This window comes from Drosophila mauritiana, chromosome 3R (assembly GCF_004382145.1).
Source record: "Drosophila mauritiana strain mau12 chromosome 3R, ASM438214v1, whole genome shotgun sequence".
NCBI classification, from domain to species: domain Eukaryota; kingdom Metazoa; phylum Arthropoda; class Insecta; order Diptera; family Drosophilidae; genus Drosophila; species Drosophila mauritiana.
Genome location: NC_046670.1, coordinates 9,141,677 through 9,155,858, shown reverse-complemented (window position 1 = coordinate 9,155,858; position 14,182 = coordinate 9,141,677). Strand labels below are relative to the sequence as shown.

The 14,182-nt window shown below is 40.0% G+C and overlaps 1 protein-coding gene across 6 annotated transcripts in view; it reads left to right on the top strand.

Annotated features, from left to right (window-relative positions):
• Nucleotides 1-14,182, top strand: part of LOC117142860 (protein tincar) — a 60,892-nt gene that overhangs the window by 22,190 nt on the left and 24,520 nt on the right. For all 6 annotated transcript variants that reach the window (XM_033307112.1, XM_033307111.1, XM_033307110.1 and 3 more), the window contains one exon: nt 2,487-2,571. The gene's annotated coding sequence lies outside the window, so the exon portion shown is untranslated. The remainder of the gene's footprint in view (nt 1-2,486; nt 2,572-14,182) is intronic.

Genomic DNA, 14,182 nt, shown 5'->3' with positions numbered 1-14,182 from the left:
CAGTCGAGGCCAAAAGGAGGATGCGAGCAGCAAGCTTAGCATATTATAAATAACATCCGAACACGCAAACCGTTTGGCCAGCCAGGTGAAAGCGGAGAAAGGCGGCGACGGGCAGGGAATTCTCAAACGAGTCAACGAAGCCATTGGCCGTAGTGTTGCGTGCCGAAAACTCTTTTCGGCCAAAAGCAAACTGAACCGAGAGAGAAACTTTTGCAGCTGCAGGACAAGGAGCTCGCACTACGTTTGCCGTAAGGAAGTTTGATTAAGTTTTCCATCGACTTAAAGTTCCTGCCCGCGAGGCGTCGAAATTAACTAACCCGGAAAAGAGAAAACCTCGTTCTTCGGCGGCGGATAGAAAGAGAGAAGAGCATGATGGCGAGAAAGGACGTGCCTGGGTTCTCTATGAACGAGAACCCGGATAAGTATGCTATAGATATTCTCGCAGGCACGTAAACGCATTAAGATGAGTGCGACAGAGATGGCCGCGGAGAGCTAGAGAGTGACGGGGCGATGGGATAGAAAGAACCTCCTTTATGATTATTGTCTTAAAATTAATCAAAGTGCGTGCCTGAATTGGCCAAACTTTTTGGATGGTGTCCTAATAGATTTTGGGCCCCCTCCCACTGCCCATCGCTTTTTGTTTGTGTTTTGCATTTAATTGATATCCAAAATTCATGCGGGAACAGTAAAGATTGCCTAAGGAAAACCATAATTAAAGTCACGTAAGGGAAATTTAAAATTTAAAGAAGTCTTTAGTTCTATAAAATATGTTGTGTGACTTTAATCTGCAATATTCACTGCGTTTCTCTGACTTTATTGTGAAAATCAAGAATAGTTTTTCAGCTGCGAAAGTTTACTGTGGTAATCCCCACCACCAGCATTCGCTTCGGGTCAAACTTTAATACTTTGGTGGGAGATTAATTAAATTACAGGCAATATTTGTTATGCAGAGGACAACACCAGTCGAAGGATTTGCCTTCGAAGCGAAACAAATTGTTCTGGCGTGTGGAAAGTTTCCGGGTTGGAGAACTTTCCCACTTGCGGTGTGGTGTTGTATGTTGCAAGTGTATGTGTGCTGGATGCGCTGGGTTGGGGAGGTGGGTCCTTCAGCTGGCTGTTCCAGTGTGACAAGCCACTGAGGTGGCATATTTGACAACGTGTGCGGCCGATTTGTCGTTTGAAATGCCCGACACTTTGCGGCTTGAATGTCACAAGGACACCTGCGGCAATGGTTTCGATTTACTGTTTGATTTTCGGCAGGACGCTTCCACAAAAAAGCACTGCTCAAAGGCCGCGCACGTCATTTGCATACGGCTGAGGCGCCACACTTTGCGAAATGTGAGCCAGCTGCCTTTGTTCGACTGCCTTTCTCCTTAGCCAACAACAAAATGAGGCATTGACAGCATTTCTACACGGGAAGAAAAAATGCCACCTTTTATATAAAATGAAAAAATTGATTATACGCAGAAAAAAACAATATGCTATTAGGAAAGTGTTTGTAGATCTTGGTTAATAAATGAATAAAGCATTATTTTTTTTATTTTAAATTAGGCATTTATATACTCTAAAATATACTCAATAAACTTATAAATTTATTAAGACCATTAAGTTTCACCAAAAGCCATCTTGCGATGTAAACAACATTACTCGAAACTTTTCATCGTGTGCTTTCTGTTATCGAGTTTTTGCCTCCGTCAAATGTCACCCGCCATTTTATGTATTTTTAAATATATACAAAAACAGCCAAGAAAAAATGCAAAAAAAACGGAGTCAAGTGGAAGCACATTTTTCAACTGTCATCAGTTTAAGCTGATGAAATTGCTGACTGGCGGACACAAGCCCACTCCACTGTTTTTCATGCCCCCCCATCAATATTCGTGGTTCATTTGCCATCATCGTCAGTAATATGACATAAGTATACTTGGAAAAATGTTCCACCGAATGCTCCACCAAAGTTTTTCCTTTTCATCTTGGGGAGCCCGCTGTGGCTGAGCTTTGTTGATTTCATAATGTTTGCAGACATTTTTGCTATTTTTTGATTTAGTGCCCGATATTGTTTTGTCCTTTCTTCCTTCGAGAAATAGCTGGATATTTTGTTTGTATTATTTTCCTGCTTTCTGTTTGTATTTTTATTGGATCTGCTGATTATGATGCTATTTTTGACACTCGATAAAGTCAATAAACACACAAAATGAAGCTATAAATGGTTTTATTGGCTGAGACGGGAATTTGAGATTATAAGGTAAAAGTTTACTATCTAGGGAAATATTTTATATGTTGTATAAGTAAAATAAAATATTGTCTTATATTAATATCTTTATATTAATCTTCATCATAATAATCCTTCGGAAGATAAACGCTCAGTCAGACAATTTTTTAAAGAAAAGGTCTATTGGCTTTATTGCTTAACCGTGCATTTGATTCAACGATTTCCTGTGGCCGTCATAAATCAATTTATTTATATTTCCATTTCGATTGTTTTTCAGCATCGACTACAACAAATTGAAGCCAACCAATCGGAACCAACTTTGAGGCAAAAGTGCGTTACGGTTCCGCCAATTAATATCGATGGTGAGTTGATTTTTATTCCGGAATATGTCCACTTGCTTTATTTGCAATGCATTTCCCATTTTTCCATAAATTGCATTTTGCAATAAAATTTCATTTGCCATAAACTCAATTAAGTCTATACGGTGTGTAAATATTTCGAAATATGCAGGCTAATGAAATTTATGGTAGTCCATTTTGATTTGTTTGCACACTATTCGGTATAGGCTATAAATTGTATCGATTTTAAAGAGTGGAATATATGGATATTGGCTATCTTAGAAGTGAATTTAATATTCAACTGAACTTAGACCATTAGGTTTAGCAATAAATATGTATTTGATACTTCTTTTTTTTAGAAACATTAAGTAAGCAATAAAAATTGGCTGCGCCATAATCGCAGTTCAATCCGTTTTTTTCCCACCAGTAAGTGTAGGTTTCGGTTTTTCTTTTTCATTTTTGCTCCATTTAAATGCAGTTTGTTGAACTTTTCCCGTGCAATTTGTATTACTAATGCGAACGGCAAACAAAGATGAGCTGGGGAAAAGTGCAGGGAAAAAATGGCAATGGCAAGCCAATGAGTCGCATGATTCGGGCAATTGCGATTCCAAAGGAGCAAAACTGCTCGTTCGCCTGGCTAGCTGGCCCAGATATCCTTGGGTTTGAGCCGGAAAGATGTCCGTAATAATTCACATCTGGCCAGAAGGGGGCGGAAAGCCCTGGAAAAAGGATTAAATATGCAGCACAAGTCGAGACCAGGAAGACTCTTAGTCACACGGAAGGAGCATCAGAAAATAGCAGTTGAAAAGTTTAGTTTAAGTGTAAGAGCAACAACAACAAGAAGAACAACAAGAACCACATCGACAGGCAGCAGAACTTGGCTTAAATGCGCTCATGTGCAAAAATGCCATTGTTTTGGATTTGGTCGTAAACAAAGCGGTGAAGCGAAGGCAAAAAATTTCCTTTTCCCTTTCCACACCCCCCCAAGAAGCAAAGAAAAACTTGGAAAGGTTGGCACATTTTTCACCTCTCCCTGTCAAAGTTGGGGGAGAAAAAAGAAAACGGAAGGTACTGGCTAGTACAGCAAATAAGTGTAAAAGGTTGGTCAAAACTTTGAGACCTGCTTAATTCCCTGGAAAGTGCACTTAGAGGGATTAGAAAAGTGGTCTTGTTAGTCAGGAAATGGTCAATTTATCAGGTTTCTTGGGTAATTTTTATATTTTCCTTAATTAAGCTAATTTTAAGTTCTTATGAAGTACGAATTTAAAAATCAAATAAAAGCTACTTAATTTTGTATGGTTTCCCAAAGTGTTATCTTTACAAAGGGCTTAATTTCTGTGTTCTCGAAACTCTGAATAATCTGTGGCATTATATGCACCCTGTTTGTTTTTAATAGGGTATGAGCAAGTAACAATAGAAACAGAGACGGCAACAATGCGCGTTCAACACTTAAGGACGCCTGCTCACAAATACACACACACAGAAGGACTTTCGAACACGCAGGATTGAAGGAGGAGGAGGAGGGATGTAGGATAGTATGGCTGTAGTCCCAGAATTCTAGATCCCTTTTAGTTCCATTTCTATTTGAAGAGTGGGTAAAAAAGTGCTATTGGGTTTTTGGGTTCTTGCTGCTTTGCCTTTTATACCCGTTAATCGTAGAGTAAAAGGGTATGCTGGATTTGTTGAAAAGTATGTAACAGGCAAAAGCGTTTCCGACTATATAAAGTATATATATTGCTGATCAGGATCAATACTGTTCCGCCGACTGTCCCCAATTTTTTCTCATTTTATTCCCCAATAGCTATCGATATTCCACAAAAATTAAGAAATTTCGCGTTCGCATTCACACTAGCTAAGTAACGGGTATCTGATAGTCGGCTATAGCATTGTGTCTTGTAGCTTTTTCTTTTCAACGTGCGTAGTTTCCTAGAAAGGGGAAAGCAGAAGGGGGAGAACGGTTGGAACTTTGGCAGACTGTGCCACAAATGGCGTCGCATGCTAAAAACCCAAATAGCAACAGCAACCACCGCTGCAGCAACTACAACAATGTTGCGAATGTTTGCTTGCAATCTCACTGGAAAAACTTTTGAAATGCTGCACAAAAAAAAAAGGCAGAAGCTAGACTACGTGGGCGGAGGCGATGGAGATCTCGAGTGACTACAAGTCATAAAGTACACAGCACAACAGGGCAAACACAGAAAGGACAATAAGCAGACAGCCAAGAATCCGAGTCCTGTGTCCCCCGAAAATGTTCGTGTCCCGTTTCCAGGCAGTCCTGAATTGCAGTCACATTTTTGGCATATGTCACCACACAACCACATATGCAATTACAGGACTCGAGGCAGGCAAGCAGTTACATTGAAAACATTTTAACCAAAATTGAATTTACTCCCCAACTCCAGCCAGCCCAGGAAAACTCGGTAAAGACCGAACAAAGCCGCCCATTAATAATTCCAAATGGTCGCCAGCAAATTGACCATTCGAAGACTGCCATCCATTGGTCCATGTAAGTTTCTTGCAGAAGTGCCAGAAAACAGCAACAGTTTCGTTAAAATGGCTTATAAATTATTATGGCACAAAAGAAGTAAAAGAATTTGTTCGGTCCCTTTCGCCGCGAAGCCGAGTTTATAAATTGGCCATAAAGACCAGAAGCGGACAGAGGAAACTCGGTGGTTTTGGGCTGACAAAAAAAGTTTACGACAAATTGCAGGAAAAAAGTGCACTAAAATATAGGGCTGCCTCGTCGGATGCCCATTTTAATTCGGGTTACTACCAGAAATATTTTTAAGCGATGAATTTATGGCGGCTTCCATGAATTACTTCTGTTTCCAATGTTTATTTGTGAAATAAAACTGCTACTTTAACTTTGTATTTTTCTGCATGTTCCCAAATTCGGAACAGTCGCACATACCCAAAAAATCTGGTGGCAAGTGGTCACTCAACAATGTTGTAAAAGGTTTAGCCAACAATTGGTCTCTCGGTTTATTTGTATAAAATAGATTCTGTCTAAATATTTATGCTTTTAGTTTCGAGTTTACTTTTCAAGCCATTGATATTTTCCCTTTTCCACTCCGTTTGCCGTTTGTTTGGCTTTCATTTTGGCAAATTGATTTGTCCATTTGAATAAATTCATACTGTGTACATTCCAGACGGATACTTTGTTTGTCTAGATGGCATAGATGCCAACAATAACAGTTCAATTTAGTTGATTAATTGTCAATCAGCGGGCATATTTGCTTTTCACGGCCTTTTAACCAAGCCGCAAGGATACGCTCGCGGACTGATTTTTAAATAGATTTTCCTGATTCCGTGGCTCTCCACTTGCTTGGTCCTTTTCTTATATCTCGTTCATCTGGTTTTCCTTCGTCATGTGGCAGCTGCTTTTAGGTTGCAAATAAATATTTTATGGCACTTTGGATGCGCTATCTCGCTTTCTCTCTACCGCTTTCGAATACAATATGGCCGCCGCCATTTTGGCATTCACTAGTTCGCCATTTTTACCATTCCGCCATATTTCATTTCCGCTTCCTCCACGTGCTTGTTGTTTTTGCTCCTGGTGCCTTTGTTTGTTTGCCGCTGCCATGGCGCATTTTGTGAAAAGTCAATTATTTATGCATGTCACGTTATTTTCCGGCAAAAGAGCACAAAAACCTGAAAGAAACGAAAGAAACCCCACCGAACCAAACCAAACCAAACAATCATGAGTTGGGTAGCACAGAAACAAATAGCACGAGCAAAAAAAATAAAGAAATTTGCGCTAAAATGGCCAAAAATTCAAATGTCACCGCCAGCAGTAACCGCATTTTCCCCTTCCTAATTTTTCTCCGCATTACCTCGCTCTCCTCCCTCGCCACGAGTTTTCACCATCAGCATTTTCACAATCGTTAGGTGGCAAGCTGATTATTAGATTTGACTTCTATGTGTGTCCTTGTGCGCTTTTGTATACTTTTTGGGTAAACGTATATATACTTATGACTGACACTGTAAATGTGTGTGTGTGTATTTGAAAGGAGCACATGGGTGTCAAAACAGAGAGGCGCACAGGGATATCAGGACAACACATGCCATTGAAGGCAATGGAATTGTAATTCAATAGAATGAAAAATTTCTTCATTTGCTGCCGAAATAATTTTTCATTTCGTTATGTCAGCACAATATAGGCACCTAAGCTAAGCAGATTAAGTTTGCGGAGTGCAGAAAATTGAATAGATAGGTTATGCCAAATTTAAATCTATTTTCACCCCTATGTTCTAGTAAAGAAAATTTTCTTCTAGAATATGTATTTTTTCTTATTCTAAATTTATTTCTGAGATTTCTCAACTCAAGTGCCATGCCGTCTGGCACTTTTAATTTCCTTAGGCCAGCCCGCCAGTCATTCATCAATCAAACCATCAATCAATCTTGGTTGTCATATTAAAAATTGACAGGTAACCAGACTGGACATTATAAAATATATATATGGTTTTTGCTTTTCAACTGCTTTTTACTGCAATTAAATATATTAAAAGAAAACTCTTGCTGTCCGGCAGACAAAAGAAAATGTAATAAATTGAATGAAATATAAATTAAGTTTTATAGAAAACGCAGTGCTTGAACAAAAAGAGGCAGCAAAATGGTAGAGTGAAAACAAAGGCCAGAGAATCCACCGAGTACTGAGTCCAGTGGGGCGTTAAATTGAATTGTTGTCACCACAATTTACACAGCCACGCCCCCATTTCCGCCATTATTCTGGCTCGCTTTTTTGCAAGCTTTTATTGTTGTTGCTCTTACTGTGTGCATTATCGGGCTTCTTTTCTTCTGTCATATTATTACATTATTTGCCATTTGCCTTAGACCAGCCGGGGCACACACAAGTTTTTCCCGCTTAATTTCCCGGCCATCCGCCGTTTTTCCGACTCGCTCCCTTTGTCAGCGGCCACGGGGCGTATGCGTATTGTAATCAAGTCATAAATTAGCTCAACTGCGAATTGGTCTAAAGCGTTACCAGGCATTTTCCCGGCCCACAAGCAGCTGTAAACTGCCTTTCAAGCCGCACGTGCCAACCAACCCAGCCATTCAGACACATAAAGATTTATCTCCTGGGAGGCCAGGCCAGGAGGCCACTCCTTTTTCCTCGTTTACGGTTTTCAATAAGAAAGGATTAAGTTGAGTAGGAAAACTACAAACGACAGCCGAGCTTTCTACCTTCCTCGCAACCCATGAAAGCCAATAAAAAGCAAAGATCGCATATCTATAAACCCACTTTTATAGAGGCCATCTCCTCTTTTTCCAGCCCCATTTTTGGGCGATAAGTGTTATATTCAACTGCCAGCTGTGATTCTAAACCCGGAGACTCCCCCGCAAAAAGTAGAAAGTTTCATGTTACCAGGAGATGTGCCTCCCCGAACTTTTCTTAGCCAGCTTTTTATCCACTTTTTTGGTAGCTGGTAGCTGCTCGCATTTCGCCAGTGTGCGTGTGTGTCACTTATACATTTTCTTATCTCGACATTAAATTTGTCAGCTTCAATTGGGAAATCTTTAACTTGCGACCAAAGAAAGTTAGATGTAATAAACTTCAAAAAACACTGCAGAGGCAGGACAAAAACGAGAAAGACAGCAGAGTCAAGCCCAACGGCAAATAAACAAGAACGACTGGGAAAAAAAATTGAAAAATGTTCCTTCTGTTTACTGGGAGTTTTCCCGGGGAAACAAATTATGAACAGCTTGCGCCATATGAGAAGCACGCCCACTTAACTCCCTGAAACCTAAATGTTTGTGGCACTTGACTTTTCTCACCCTCGAAACACTGACCCCCATTCCTGCCCCCCATTCACCATTCACTTTCTGTAGGTTCGGAATTTGGAATTTCGGAGCTTTGGCTTCATTTAATTTTCATAAGGCCAAATGGAAATTTCATTCTTCATTCTTCAAGTGGCTTTCGACCTGCAACTTAACCAGCCGAGTACCCAAAAGTGGCTGATGAATCAAAGGGAATTCGAGCTGGCTTTCTGCGGAGTTTTCTACTGCAAGTTGAGGGAGCATAAAAAGCATGGGTCCATAAAGCTTGAAAAAATGTATTTTCTATAATTGGAAATACAAGCACTTGAAGTGCTTCCTACATGACTTATCAACTCTTGAAAATCTTTTATGCTTTCAAATTATAATTACTAACTTAAAAAGTTAAATTTATGGAGCCTAAACAACAAAAGTAAAAATCAACACGTTTTTTACTTCGTTTGTGTGCAGATTCATGTAATAAATTACCTTTTTTGTAAACTAAAACATTAACTTTACAATTAATTGTAAACATCACGTTTTATTTATTCTTTCAGAAAGTGTAAATAATTATACACACTAATTAAAAAGTTTTCATAGTCGTTTTTTTTCTAAGCACTTGTGAAATCATGTTTTATGATTTCTTTGCATTTCGCTTTCCATCTGGCTGTGGAGCAAACTTTTAGCTTTATTTTCAATATACCTAATAATATGTAAAACTAATTTCGAGCTGCGGAAAGGACTGACTTTCTGGTGTTTTCCTCACTCCTGCGCTTATCCGCCGGAGTTTTGTGCAAATTCCTTTTAGAATTTCAATTAAACTTTGCGTCACTTTGTCGCAGAGCTTCCATCGCTTCCATCGCCAGCAGCTGTCAAGGGCGGCGCCTAATGGAGGTGGTGGGAAAATGCGGGGAAATCGGCGGGAAAACCTTGGAAAAATCGGGTAGGGAAAGGGGGATCTCCTCCAGAGAGGCGGAGTTGGCTGCGTTAGCTGTCAACATTTGTTGAACACAAAATTTCAGTTTAGCATTTTACGCTTGACTAATGGTTAGTATGAGTATGAAGAGCAAAAGAGACGGGCTGCACAAACGAAAGAAACAGCGCGATGTGCTAAGAAAGAGAGGCCAGAGGTCGCCTTAAATGAATAATGCATTTTTATCCACAATTTAGCCAACTTTGGCTGTGTGCGTCTTTTATTTTTCGCCTGTTGTGCGCCGGCAAAAGTTGTATTTTCCCAGCCACTAACTAAGTCAGAAACTTAAGCTGCCAGCTAACCTTACGCTTTTTGTATAACTTAATTGCGAGTCCTGCATCGGGGTTTTGGTTTTCCATGACCGAACTATTACTCGATTTCAATGCAAATTGTCTGGGGTTTTTCTTTGCCGCTGCACTTTTGTCTTTTGCCCAACTTCGTTTTCAGCTCATCTTATCCTGGCCTATTGCTTCTATCTTTGTTGTGGGCCACGTTAAGGGCCAAACAACTTCATTCATATGCATAAACTGCAATCAAACGAGAGAAGAAAAACAGCTTTGCGGAAATCCTTTGCTGGGCGGTGAAGTATTTTCCATTTTTAATAATCGTAGCTTATAGAACCTTATAGACTTCGGTGCGCAGATAAAGATGCTGCCAAAGGACACACTCACATACTAACGCAGTGCTTAAAGTATTCTGGGAATATATTTTTGTAATTTTGTTTGTTGTTGTCAGCAGTTTTTATGAGTTTTCTTCAGGCATGAACTTCCACAATTCCCAATAAGTACCAAGTCACAACCCGCCCGCTCCTTTTTTCCTTCATCCTGTGGCCCTCTTTTCTGCATGTTCACCCAAGTTGATCAAGTTTTATGGCAAAATATTTCCTGTCCAACGGCATTATCGATTCTGAAGATAGAGATACTCTAGATTTGCTAGATATTCAGTGCAATGTATCTAGATTCAGAGCTATTTCTAGTTAGTCTAAAAGTATTTATACGGGTTTGATTTTGCATCTATTATGTATTTTTAAAACATATATTCATACTAAGATTTTCTTTGAAAACCTTTTCGACTGCAGCTAAGAAATGCGCACGACAAGGAAACGTCAGCTAAGCCGCATTTCCGATAGGCAATTTCCGTGCGCTCACTTTGCTGATTTCCATCTGGAAATCGAATTTTAGAGAGTGCATAGAGACTTCGTGTTGTCAGAGTGAGCTGTTTTTAATGTCCGTGTTTGAGTTGCTCCACCCATCCACCACTCGGCAGCTGCATCCTTGCAGCGAGTTTTATGCAAATATGCGCAAATGTGTTCATTGCTTGAAAGTTTCGCAGCCTCCCCTTTGGGGCAAGGCCCCACTTCCCCAGGCAGCTGTCTTTGTCTGTCGGTGGGTCCTGCTTGTGGCATTCTCGTGTCATAATCTCTGACAACTATCGGCATTCATGTGGCAGCCAGCTGAACTAACCCCTTGTCCCCATCCGTTTTCCCTCTACGCCCCTGACAATCCTCTTTGCTAACCAAACGCACTTGGCATCCGCATCTGCATGCCATTTGATTTGCTGACTTGGCTTACGTTCTTCTTTTCAAACACTGCTGAAAAATTGAGTTGTCTAAAGTCACGAATAAAATGCATGAATGGCAATTGTAATCTTTAAAGAATTGCTTTCAAGTTGCCTCAAATGCTATACTTTATTTCTCAAAGCACTATTTTCTGTTATTGTTATATAAATCTATTCCTTATAAATTTAAATCGAATGAAGAATCAGCTCTTCTCATATATTTGATATCATTGAATTGAGAGTGAAATGCAACTTAGATTACCTTTTTGTTTCACTTGGCCTTTAAGCCAACTTCTTGAAATAGAATGTCCCTAGAAACATAATTTTGATTACATATTTATTGCTTATTATTATTTCTAGATTGCGTTTCGATTTCTTCTCAGTGGAAGAGCATATTCCGAGCAGCTGTTTGATGGGGCGGTAGGTGGTCTGCAGGAAAAGCAGCTGCCAGCTGCGGTTGCATTTTTCCGCTTTGTATTTCCAGCAGTGGCAACAACTTTGTTGCTCGCTCAAATGTGACCACTGGCCATTTCTCATCTTTCGCAGCTCCTTTTCCTGCTCCATCTCAACTTGGCCCCCTTGCGGTTTTGTTATTAAGTGAAATTGAAACCTCTGGTCTCGACTTTGGCTGCCGTCTCAATTTTACTGGCATGTGCAATTTTTAATAGCTTCTACCAGCGGAGGAGGGATTGGGTCAGGTCAGGTCAGGTTGGCTTCGTTTCGAAATGGTTCGGTTTAGCTCCAGTTTGTCCTGTCACTTGGCTGGCTGATCCTTCATTGCCCTGTGGTTTTGGCCTTTAGCTTGTTTTGTCTCGTCTGTTCACTTTGCTGCGGTTTGATCCTTGAGCAAAATACTTTCGGCTCAAATTTCCTGATTGACGATGGCACTCTGTTGCTAGGCTGTGCATGTTGTTCACCCCCTTCTGCCATTGCCCTTTGGCACTCTGGCAAATAATTGAACTTGTCATATAAATCCCAACATTTGCAATTGTTTTTGTGCGGTTACTACCCCGCTTACTCACACTGAAAATTGCTTCAATTTATTGGTAAAATGTGCAGAAACGTACAGAATAGAGTGTGGATAATTTATTCAATGGCTTACTGATGGCTTTAGTGAAAATGCTTGTAACAGATTTTGCAATTTCCCATACAATACAAAATCAATTAAATCCTGGCCAAGTCACATCATTCTGTTTTCCATATACTCGTATGTGCATAAACGAATATACGAATATACATACATAGATTTGTCTATGATTGTTTGTATAGGCTTAACGTGCCGAAATGTGTTTATGAATCAATATTGCGCATACGCCCCGTTGAGCTGCGGTTTCTGTGCCCATTGAACGACCGTCAGGCGAACATGCCAAAGTTGATTTCAATTGGAATGCAATCATTATGAGCCACGGACTCCGTAGTTTTCCTCCTCCCCGGCCTTTTTCATTTTCAGCCCGAGGCGGCATTTTCCTTTTTTTTCCCGCATTGTTCTCCCTTCTGTTTGTTTACCACTCACATGAGCAGCTCATGGCCGCCAGTTGGTCACTCGGTTAGCTTGTGTAACATGGCTGTTGTCGCTTTTTTTTTTACTGTTTTCTGTGGGTATATCACTACTGAAGCAGCGAGGGAGCTGGAAAATATCGTTGTTCTTGGCTATGGCTTAATTAAAAAACCAATTTTAGCCGCTGAAATTGAAAGGAAATGATTGTCAGGAGCAGCGATTGTGGCTGTGGGAAAATGGTAAGGGATATAAAACGGATAGAAATAAATGGGTTACTGTTTCGCTTAGGGCTAGCAATATTAACAACAAACTAAATAAATAAACGGCAGGGAAATGGCAATGATGTGAATATAAATAAATGAAAGATACGATTCTGAAGGATGAAGATACATGCTTATCTTGAATTTCGAATATAAGTCATAAAAAAAGAAAGAAAAAGTAGAAGAAAAATATAATAATATCTTAAAATAATGTTTGCCGTTTATCTACTTCTTATGTAATAAATAAATAATACTGTAACTTATATACTGCTTATTAATGGTTTCTACTTTGTAAGTTTCCGAAACGTCTGTAAAGTGTTTAAGCAAACATTCTTGAAAATAATTTGTGTAATCTTTTAGTACAAAGCATTACTTTGCTATCTTGTAAACTCTTTCGCTTGCTAAAAGGGTAAATTTTCCGCTCAGCATTTCGTGTACTACTTGTACAACATTTGATGAAAGTGGCTTTCATGTTCTTACTTTCTTGATTTTTTTTCGCATGCCTTTTGTTCAGCCTTTCATTTTTTTTTGCCATGTGCGCAGTTACAGTTTTCCTTTAACCTTTGCCCATTCCAAAAAAAAAACGTTCTTGTTTTGGTTTTTTTGCGGCAAAGTAGGCAGCCCGTAGGAAATGTCAAAACAAAATGCCGCTTAATATGGCGTACCCCCGGGTTTGCGACCCACCTGTGCAGAAAGAGGGTGGATTTTTGAGCACATTGATGTTGTGTTTGGGTGGATTCATCGATTTTCTTAAGCGGCAAAAGTTTTCGCTTTGAATACACTCAGTTTTTTTTGAGTCCACCCAACTCACTCATGCAATGTGCACAGGAACAACAAACCGCTGACTACGTCGATTGCACAATAGCTGGGCCCCCAAAACACCCCCGCCGGAAATTTAGCCTGCGAAAAATCCATTCGAATGCGATAAATTCCCCGGCAGTTTTACGACCCGGAATCAGTCAGGGGGGTGGAGCCAAGTGCTCTACGGGAATGCAAGCGACGGAAAATCCAACTCGAAGGGGGTTGGTTGGTGACCCATCAACCCCCTCGATGTGTAACGCAATTTAAGCGCACCCAGAATTGGTAACATTTCAACGCAATATTTGGCTTAGACCGTCTGCAAGTGGTGGCATGTGGCTCATTTGTTGCTGCCCCCGGTTTTTTTCCTTTCGTGGTTTGGTTTTGGAGTGGTGAGTGGGTGGTGGTGGTGCAGTGAGTGCGCCCACTCGATGCGATAATTTACATGCAGACAATGTGCTCCGCTTTTATTTGGCGTCATTTTATGCGATTCGCATTCTAATTTATATGGTTTATTATGTTTAGTTTTAATTTTATTTTCCAAATGGTAGCGATTTAATTGCAGTCATAAATTTGCCTAGTTCCCTTGTGGCTTTATTTTTGTTGGCTTTTTGTTTATTTTGTCGTTTGTTTCTTTTTTTTTGTGATTTCGGGTTTCCCAGGGCATTTATGACCTAGTTGCGTTCTAATGCTAGGAATAAAAAAAATTGATTTTAATAACAGCTTATGAGCTATGCTTTTGCGTAAGCATAGTTTTTGGGCGCACAGGCTCTATAATAAATCAAAATTAATTGC